This window comes from Limulus polyphemus, unplaced genomic scaffold, assembly GCF_000517525.1.
Source record: "Limulus polyphemus unplaced genomic scaffold, Limulus_polyphemus-2.1.2 Scaffold2925, whole genome shotgun sequence".
Lineage (NCBI taxonomy): Eukaryota > Metazoa > Arthropoda > Merostomata > Xiphosura > Limulidae > Limulus > Limulus polyphemus.
In genome coordinates this window covers 37,520-48,814 of record NW_013668535.1, presented here as the reverse complement: position 1 = coordinate 48,814, position 11,295 = coordinate 37,520, and the positions used below count along the sequence as shown (strand labels likewise).

At 33.4% G+C, this 11,295-nt stretch overlaps 1 long non-coding RNA gene across 1 annotated transcript; it reads right to left on the bottom strand.

Annotated features, from left to right (window-relative positions):
* Positions 1-9,339: 9,339 nt before the first annotated feature.
* On the bottom strand, positions 9,340-11,176 carry LOC111087973. The gene is made up of 2 exons (XR_002612594.1): positions 10,288-11,176; positions 9,340-9,797 (listed from the first exon to the last, which is right to left on the bottom strand). It is a non-coding gene; the product is annotated as an uncharacterized LOC111087973 (long non-coding RNA).
* Between the last annotated feature and the right edge of the window lie 119 nt (positions 11,177-11,295).

The window sequence follows — 11,295 nt, the reverse complement described above, 5'->3', positions numbered from 1 at the left end:
TAATCTAGAACCACTCTAGAATCCAGTTTACTTTTAATATGTAATACGTCCAACCGTATAGGATATAATCTAGAACCAGTTTATCTTTAATGTGTAATTCGTCCAACCGTATAGGATATTATCTAGAACCAATCTAGAATCCAGTTTACTTTTAATATGTAATACGTCCAACCGTATAGGATATAATCTAGAACCAGTTTATCTTTAATGTGTAATTCGTCCAACCGTATAGGATATTATCTAGAACCAATCTAGAATCCAGTTTACTTTTAATATGTAATACGTCCAACCGTATAGGATATAATCTAGAACCAACTTTATCTTTAATTAGTGCAATACGTCCAACCGTATAGGATATTATCTAGAACCAATCTAGAATCCAGTTTACTTTTAATATGTAATACGTCCAACCGTATAGGATATAATCTAGAACCAATTTATCTTTAATGTGCAATACGTCCAACCGTATAGGATATTATCTAGAACCAATCTACACTCAATGTGTAATGTACCCTCCGTGTAGTATTCAACCTGCAACGAATTTTGATTAGAAGTCTATCTTACACGTGTATAATTACCCTCCGCTAAATGAGGATTTAACATACACCCCCTGTGTAGAAACCGTAGATGCACGGGGTTTACTCTACTGTATGTGTGTAAGAATCAACCTATGTATTCAATGAATATTGTACCAAAGTGTAACAGGCATATTGTTTTTAAGAACAAATTATTGGATTGAATAGGTTCACATGTGTTAAGCTTATAGTTGACATAAGTAAAAATGTTGAAACTATCTAACCTACAAAATAGTTATAAGTTAATTTTACACGTTAATTAAAATAAAGTTCCTTTCTTCTGAATTGTGTTTTTTATTCAATGAATTTGACTCTGCTCATCGATTATTTAATATTTGTCAAATGATGACGTGTTTCATTTCGGGGTTTTTCGTGTAGTCACGTATTTATAGGAAGTAAACAAGACAAAGACGCCTTTGCTTTTCTATAAACTTATAAAATACATAAAAATGTCTTGCTTTATATGTGATCTAAACTTATAACGCAGCTTCAAGTTATCGAGGTTCTTCTATAAATTTGTAACATACTAATTCTTATGGTTACTTTGACGTACTATAAATTTATAGGTATGTTAGAGTGACTACCCCTCGATTTTGTGTAACTGTATTAAGTTTTTTATAAGCAACATCTGCTCTATATCTATTGAACATTTTGAGAGATGTGCAACTAAATATTTGTTTAATTTTCAACGTGGAAAAACATGTAATAACTGTGATCGATTTTTCTATCAAGTATAGCTCATTTCATTTCTTTATTCCTAGAAAAAGTTTCAAATAACTAAAAGTGAAGGCTCTGATCAACATAACACTAGCGGAATGAGGACTGTCCAGAAAATACAATATAATACTTCAAAGTTAGCGTGTCTTACCATTCTGTCCTAACTTATAATTCTAAAAAGTGCGTTTTTTATATCCTCGGTGGGAGAGCACAGATAGCCCGTTGTGTAGCTCTGTGTTTAACAGCAAACAAATAAACTTACTACCTTGATAAAGAAGTACACATGGAAACAAATGTTGGACAATATATCAATCGCTTTCGAAAAGCTGTTCTTTTTAACCCTAATTTACCATAAATAGTTTAACTTTGGGATTAAAATTATCAGTTTTATAATAGATAATTCATTAGCTTTTTGTTGATATGAAAATAGTTTGTTTTGTTGTTATGTACAAAACTACACAATGGGCTATCTGTGCTTTGCCCACCGCGGGATTAAAACCCGATTTTTAACGTTATAATATCTCACATTTACCGTTGAGCCAACGGAAGTATGAAAATAAATGAAATTTAGAACTCCATTTTCATTTCCGGATTGAACATGATGTGTGTGTGTGTGTGAGCAAAAAACAAAAGTTTCTTGTTTATTTGTCGATAATATATTGTATCCATGCACGTGTGTGTATCTTGTTTGTTCTTGTAGAATACCTGCCTTTTCTGTTGTAATATTTACCTCGGAGAATCTCGTACCGAAATTCCTGCCACGCATTTCAGTTATAGTTACAATTTTTATCTATGTTATCGTGTGGCAGTTGTTTTAACAGTTGTCAAATCTCCAGGTAAACTTGTATTTTATTAGATTCTGACGTGTGTTAGGAGTTCTCAAGTTGAAAATTTAGTGTCTAGTTCATTGAGTTTGAGCGTGTTTGATAGTAATAAAGGTTTTTTAATATTATTGTATTATTGATGTGTTTTTTTTTCTCTTTACTCACTCGAACAAGAAATTAAAAAATTTCTAAACGTAAACATCTTCAATACTTAAATTCTATCACTTTTTCTAACGAATTAATTGAAACGCTAGTAACTTGTGAAATCAAATAAGTGAAAGTTGTAATTCAGAAAGTAGTGAGTGTGATAAAGTAGTGAGTTTGATTCAGAAAGTAGTGAGTTTGATAAAGTAGTAAGTATGATCCAGAAAGTAGTGAGTGTGATAAAGTAGTAAGTATGATCCAGAAAGTAGTGAGTGTGATAAAGTAGTAAGTATGATCCAGAAAGTAGTGAGTTTGATAAAGTAGTAAGTATGATCCAGAAAGTAGTGAGTGTGATAAAGTAGTAAGTATAATCCAGAAAGTAGTGAGTGTGATAAAGTAGTAAGTATGATCCAGAAAGTAGTGAGTTTGATTCAGAAAGTAGTCACTGTGATCCAGGAAGTAATAAGTTTGATCCAGAAAGTAGTAAGTTTGATTCAGAAAATAGTAAGAATGATAAAGTACATAATAAGTGTGATCCATAAAGTGGTAATTGGGATCCAGAAAGTAGTAAGTATGATCCAGAAAGTAGTATGTATGATAAAGCAAGTAATAGGCGTGATCCAGAAAGTAGTAATTGGCATCTAGAAATTAGTAAATGTGATTCAGAAAGTAGTAAGTTTGATTCATAAAATAGTAAGTATGATCCAGAAAGTGGTAATTGTGATCCAGAAAGTAGTAAGTATGGTAAAGTACGCAGTAAGTGTGATCTAGAAAGTAGTATGTGTGATAGAGAAAGTATGAAGTTTGATCCAGAAAGTAGTAAGTATGATAAAGCTAGTAATAAGTGTGATCCAGAAAATAGTAATTGGAATCTAGAAATTAGTAAATGTGATTCAGAAACTGAAAAATGCGATCCAGAAAAACCACACACATGGACAGCACAACAGCCTTTCTATCAAGAAGACCCAGGATCGAATCCTAACTACTACCGACACAGAAACATTTCTTCTCTGACGGCAACAGAATAGCAGCCGAAACGTGGAAAGTAAACTAGTTAGTAATTTATAAATAGTAATAAAAAGTAACTAATTCTTAATTAGACTTGACTAATAGTAACGATACATATAAGTTTAAATTTCTCTTTCGTAAAATCATTTCGCTTCAGAAATTCATAATGCTGAGTAGAAATCTATCAAAAAACTGCTCAATTTTGTCTTACATACCCCCTCTCAGACAGTAAGAAATGGCAGGAAATCGCTTCTAAATATTAGAAAAAATTGGGGGGCATCGTCCCCCAGAATGTTCATGAACGATAAAGAGAGAAGAAAAAGCTCGTCTATTAATCACTAACTTGGTATGTATGGTTGAGATATTTTCTAAGAGCTAAGAAATACATTACATGCAATACTCTCCTACAAGAATCTATAGTTGTCGGTACCTACATCACAACAATAGATTCTACTCCTACACCACAACTATGGACTCTACACCTACACCACAACTATAGATTCTACTTCTACACCACAACTATAGATTCTACTTCTACACCACAACTATAGATTCTACTTCTACACCACAACCATAGATTCTGCAAGGACATTTGTTTAACTAGTTCGGAGAATACAGTTAAAATATAGTACCTAAGATTCCACGGTCAGGCTTCACCCATTCATTTGTTAGTTACAGATGGGTGTTTTGAACACCTTGCACAGATATTCGACATTAAACTGGTGTTGCGCTAGGTGTGACCTAGTGGTTAACATGCTGGAAACATGTTTCTGAGGGTTCATGCATAGAGGCCTGTTTCCACAAAAACATGCCTCGTACTTTAGGGTCATGGGTGCGTTATAAAAGTAAAAATCAAATCTCACTAGTCCATCAGAAAAGAGTAGATTTGGCGGTGAGTGCCGTTGACTATCTGCCTTTCTTCTGTCACTAATCTATCAGACAGGAGTAGAGTTGAGGTGAGTGTCGTTCATTATCTGCCTTTCTTCTATCACTAGTCTATCATACAAGAGTAGAGTTAACGGTGAGTGCCGTTGATTATCTGCCTTTCTTCTATCACTAGTCTATCAGACAAGAGTAGAGTTAACGGCGAGTGCCTTTCATTATCTGCCTTTCTTCTATCACTAGTTTATCAGACAAGAGTAGACTTGGCGGTGAGTTCCGCTGATTATCTGTTTTCTTCTGTCACTAGTCTATCAGACACAAGTAGAGTTAACGGTGAGTGCCGTTGATTATCTGCCTTTCTTCTATCACTAGTTTATCAGACAAGAGTAGACTTGGCGGTGAGTTCCGCTCATTATCTGCCTTTTTTATCACTAGTCTATCAGACAAGAGTAGACTTGGTGGTGAGTGCCGTTCATTATCTGCCTTTTTTATCACTGGTCTATCAGACAAGAGTAGACTTGGCGGTGAGTTCCGCTGATTATCTGTTTTCTTCTGTCACTAGTCTATCAGACACAAGTAGAGTTAACGGTGAGTGCCGTTGATTATCTGCCTTTCTTTTATCACTAATCAATCAGAGAAGAGTAGATTTGACGTTGAGTGCAGTTCATTATCTGTCTTTCTTCTATCACTAGTCTATCAGACAAGAGTAAAGTTGGCGGTGAGTGCCGTTCATTATCTGCCTTTTTTATCACTAGTCTATCAGACAAGAGTAGACTTGGCGGTGAGTGCCGTTGATTATCTGCCTTTCTTTTATCACTAATCTATCAGAGAAGAGTAGATTTGACGTTGATTATCTGTCTTTCTTCTATCACTAGTCTATCAGACAAGAGTAGAGTTGGCAGTGAGTGCCGTTGATTATCTGCCTTTCTTTTATCACTAATCTATCAGACAAGAGTAGAAGTGGCGGTGAGTGCCGTTGATTATCTGGTTTTCTTCTATCACTAGTCTATCAGACACAAGTAGTGTTAACGGTGAGTGCCGTTGATTATCTGTTTTTCTTCTGTCACTAGTCTATCAGACACAAGTAGTGTTAACGGTGAGTGTTGTTGATTATCTGGTTTTCTTTTATCACTAGTCTATCAAACCAGAGTAGAGATGGCCGTGAGTGCCGTTGATTATCTTACTTTCTTTTGTTCTGTCAGTTCAAAATCAGAGAGATGTAATGTTTTGTGTGCTTTACGCGAAGATTTTGAAACAAAACAAAATCACCTAGTAACAGAAAGGTAACCTTGTGCACCTTAAGTTTATTTCGAGTTAATTTCTGTATATATTTCAAGCCCATATTTGACCTTGTATCTTTCTTTTTGGGAATCGAAAGGAAAATTGTTATGTATTAGAAAGGCGCAACAAAGCCAAGCTTATCGATTAAAGTGCTATTAATATCCCTTGCAGAATATATACTTCATAAAAGTGTGTTTTAACATAAGTGTCAACATGGGATGCAGAAACTTAAGCATCTGTTTCTGTTCTGTGTAGAAAGCATTTTGAGAATAATAACATTACAGAAGTGAATATTGAAATCTCAGGCCGTCAGTGTTCATCACACACAGTTGCAACAGCAAAGTGTATGTCTCACTTTAAACAAATAAGTTTAAAACTTTCACTAAGTAATAAATTCACTTTTTACAACTTAAAACAAGTGTTTTCAAACGAACTGCTACTTGTTTAAAGACCATTTATCATCAAGAGACTGATGTTACTCCCTACTAAAAACCGCAGGACTCGTAGCAACTTGCGTGCTCTCCTGTAATATTTCACTTGATGAGAAGAACTGTTTACAGAAACATGGCACTACTTGTTTGCGAAAAGAATTTATTAATTAGTTTAAATGATTTCTTTAGTAACATTGCACAATCTAGCAATCTCTAAATTGGTTCCACCTCAGATTAGCTTCTACCTTTTTGCCATATAAGCTACATTTTCATTGTTTCCTCGATCTCACGAATCTATTTCTTATTGAAGTTACTTTTCTAGATTAACTCCAAATCATATTTCAGTCTTTTTACAAAAATGAATACTTTTGTCATGCAGTTTACACACTTGAAGTGCAAAGAGAATACATTAATATCGATGGTTGTTTATTTTGTTGTGGATAAAAATGAATTTAAAAGAAACAAGAAAACACATATAATAGGGTAAAATTTAACATATTTGGTACGAAAATAGACGACGTAAGGTGTTTCGTGTTAAATGTTCACATCAATATTAATATATTTCATCAACAAAGTAACAAACTAACCAAAATCAACAATAAAATAATGCCGTTTATAAATATTCTAAATAAAGAAATGATTTATTTCATCAGTATAATCATACTGTTCTCTAGAGGACATGTATCTTGAGTTCTACAAGTGAAGAAACATTGGGTGGGAAATAGTTGTTGAACAAAATTTACAACAGTTTTTTTGTTGCTCGGAGAGATAAGTAACGATTGCAGTCCTTGTTTGACAGAAAGTTTAGACTGACTAGAGTATACTTGAAAGACATTGTTAACGGTCTGCATCTACCAAGGAATTTTTGGACGAAGTTTCGAGTTGCTAGCACAGATTTTCATCAGGTAATATTGTCCAAGTTTTTGCACTTTATCAGATAGGAGTAGGGCTATAGTTATGAACTTCGTGAATTGGAAACAAAAGTACAACAAATGAGGATTGAGGGCGTTAAAAGCACGGATGTAGGAGAGAGCTTCATAGTTAACCCGATGTTCAAGTTGTGTAGACACGCTTTATAATATATATATACATGTATATATAACGGTGTTTACGGTCTTGTTAAAGGAAAGAGGTCCAAATTTCGTTACCCATGTGCAGAAAAGGACACATGGAACTTTTCTCTATGGCCATTAACACCCTTCTGTAATCCACTGATAATAATCAAGACAATATACAGTCAACCTTTTCTTGTTGTTTTGACAAACCAAACGAGTGTAATTGGTATTAACATATCTCGGTGGGTGAGATTGGATGAAGTATGCTGACTGGCTTGAGCCTGTATTGAAGTATGCTGACTGGCTTGAGCATGTATTCAAGTATGCTGACTGGTTTGAGCCTGTATTCAAGCATGTTGACTGGCTTGAGCCTGTACTGAAGTATGCTGACTGGCTTGAGCATGTATTCAAGCATGTTGACTGGCTTGAGTATGTATTCAAGACACTAATTCCACTGACAAACACTATTGAATGATGTATGTTGTACCAAATAACGTAAACTGTATTAAGTGACAGACACTGATTCCACTGGCAAACACTATTGAATGATGTATGTTGTACCAAATAACGTAAACTGTATTATGTGACAGACACTGATTCCACCGACAAACACTGTATTCAATGATGTACATTGTATCAAATAACATAAACTGTATTAAGTGTCAGACACTGATTTCACTGACAAACACTACTGAATGATGTACACTATCTAATAACAAACACTATATTCAATGATATACAGTATATCAAATGGAGTACACTGTATAGCTTCTTATTCATCTCTGGATATCCCGACAGTAGAGTTGTGATATTACAACTGTTGAACATAATTTTCTGCCTGTTTACATTATTATACAGTTTTGTATGATATTTCAAAATTTTATAATTTCTGAGCAAATCAAGCTACCTAATAAACTATACTGTTCTAACATTTTTACATATAAAGATTATAATGCATTGTTTTTCTTTGGCTACCAGCACTGTTACTAATAGTCTAACCATATTTCAGAACTCATGAAGTTTGGGCAGCTTAAAAAAATTAGTGTAGTCCTAAATCCACATACTAAGCTAACAATGGAAAACTATCTTTATAATAAAAATATAAATATTATAAATTCTACCAATACTGTTAATGAAAGCTGCATGATATTTCAATAACATATCTTTTCACAAATATTATGTATACCACATTATGTATTAGTATTTGGTGCAAACTATATATTCCAAATGTGTTTAATGTTCTGCACAATACATCCTACACAATGTTATGAAACTTCTCAACATCAATGCATGTGATAGAACTAATGAGTTATTTTTTATTCTACAAATGTTTAGAAACTATTACATAAATGTTGCTTCATGTGCATTACTTTGAAGTTTAAAGTAAAGATAAAATGTTTTAAACCAAATGGCAAAACAACATGATAACAGGTAGGCAAACAACGAGTTATAAGCTTAAGGAAGTGACTTATTCATGGTGCAACATACTACACATTTCGACAGAACATTACCCTGGTTCTGTTGAAACCCGTTGTACATTCCACCACAAATAAATTACTTCATTATGCTTAAAAAATATTTGTTTGCCAACTTATTATTATATTAGTGTTAGATATACATGGCTCTTTCAGTTCAAGTTTAATGCGGGCATTACAGCTTAGATAGTTCATATAACACAATGTGATATTTAATTACTTTTAGAAGCAATATTTTGTGGTAATTTTGTTTATGTAACTTTTCACAAATCATACATTGTGTGGTTCAATTGTTACGAATTATCAATTGTTTACAACAGTGAGATTATTGTGTTATGTTGCTAAAACTTTCCAAGTTTCTCCTTGGTTTAATTGAGTATTATTGCATCAAAACATCTAATATTGTGCAGAATGTTCTAGACTTTATGATCATGAGCTTACTGATAAAGTGTATAGTGGCAATTTTAAAAGTGAAATTATCACAGACTGTATTGTAATAACAGAGTAGAGAAGAATAATTCATACTATCAATTGTGTTCTAAAGTAAATGAACCAGCCTGTGTGGACTCTGATGAAAAAGAGAGAATTATTCAAAGTTCTGGATACAAGTTTGGTAACCAACAGTGTAACAAACATTTGTGTATACATTTCATTATTTTAAAACAAGTGGACTGTGTTGCTGCTTGTTTATAGTTGAAATTCATCTCCAACAACTCACAGACACCTACGGTACAGAATCCAGCCTTAAAAACCTGACAATTAGCATAATGTGTTTCCTTATGTAAAAAACAGCATGATCTTTTGTCTTGCAATGCCAAGAAACAATTCATGTCAATCAATCATTACTTAGATATGTAAAACCCAATTGCACTTGTTGACTTTCCTTTGGCTTATTTATGTGTTGATGCTCACTTTCTTAAGTGTAAAACTCAAAAGTAAATACACTCTCAGTATTAATACTAACTTTATTAATTTTTACTTTGAGTCATGTAGAAAAAACACACATAACTACATGGTTTTATATAGAAACTTAATCATTCTTATAAATAAGCTCAGACACAAGTTTCAGAAAAAACATTTTGCATCATAAATGCTTAAAGATTATGAATTACACAATAAGTTTGTCTCAAATATCCCTAAAACTTTAGAGCACTTTATATCACTAGCTCTTGAGATAATATATAAACTACAGAAAATTAAATTTTTTAATCACTTTTCTTAGTAATGGTAAATTTTGCTGATTCAGCATCAGTCGTTAATTCTGAAACACAAGGCCCTCCGTTGCCAGACTCCGTCCAGTTCCCTGAATCATCATCCTTCACTGGCCACAACTTAATTTCAACATCATCTTCAGCAAAAACTGTATCTTCTGTGTCATCTATCAAACTTTCAACTTCAGTATCATCTGTTTGTAAAGACAACTCCAAGATAGTTTACTTGAAATTGCATTTAGCTATCAATTTTTGTATCATCTGTTATAGAGAAAATCAGGCAATAACCTTTTATCTAAAACTACATTAAACTTTCTACTTCTGTAGTATCTGTTTTAAAAATAACTATATGTAAACCAAGAGCTATACAACAAATACAAATGTTACAAATATATTTAGTTTATGTGGACTGATGAAATATCTGTTATCAATGTTCCTCTCTCCCTGCAAGTCACAGGGATAAATAAGAACAGCTTTTCCAATCCAATCTCAAAAGTTTTTGTTAAAAAACAGCAGTACATTAGACAAAAATTTTTGTTCTTAAAATAAAATCTTACCGCTATGCCCCCCAGTGGCACAGCGGTATGTCTGCGGACTAACAATGCTAGAAACCGGGTTTCGATACCCGTGGTGGGTAGAGCAAGATAGCTCATTGTGTAGCTTTGTGCATAACTACAAACTTACCACTACTTCCTGATGTATCTGATAATGCACCATCTACAGACTTAGCCCCTCTTTTTTGTGATGTACTTGTAGGTTGTAGTAGAGAGGGGGCTTTGGGGCGTTGTTTTCGTGGAGGATTCCAAAGATAACAATAGCAACAGTGGAAACCTGAACATTGATTCAAACAACAGATTGTATATTACACAGATTAAAGTTTTCTAAAGATCTAATAGATCATATCAAAATTTAAATATATTTTAGTTATAATACTGTTAAATGCAGGAGACTTTATTACCAATAAAATCTTGCTGTTTAGGAACCAAAATGTACAATGATTTATTGATAGGTAAAATATAAGTATAAAAACAAAAACTTTAATTTTCAAAGAAAGAAAAATACATGCCTACCCCTATCACACCTTCTATATATTTTACAAGATACAGGCCCTTTATTTTTCTCTCTCCCTTCTTTCTCCCCTATTTAATAGTTTACACTTGTATGTCCTGCAAAATCTCACTTGTGATAATCTGGCATAAAAATAAATGTGCCATATGCTGTATAGGGGGATAATCTTTGTCCAATCAGTATCAGCCATATGTATTTCCCTCATATGAGTTCTAGACCAACTAGACAAATTTTGTACTGTTAGTGATCAGGGAAAATTGCAATCATAACTATAAAAGTGCCACAGACATTGCCAGCCATCAGTATGAGTAGACCAGGAACAACTTAGACAAATGTTGAATCTCTATAGAATCCCCAAAGATCTACAATTGGCCTAATGGTAATGTAAAACTCGGTATAAAAGAATATTTCCAACTAAAAACATCCACATTATTCGTTTGAGATGAAAAATTATATTCCCAGGAGTTTCAAATGAGACTGATCTAGTAAGAGTTTATAAACTTGTAATATGGGAAAATCTGCAGGGAATATGGGAAAATCTACGTAGGTGCATAAAAAGGTGCCACATCATGCTGACTGAAATAGGTATACAGAACATGAAAATCTGCAGGAGCGTCAGCATGA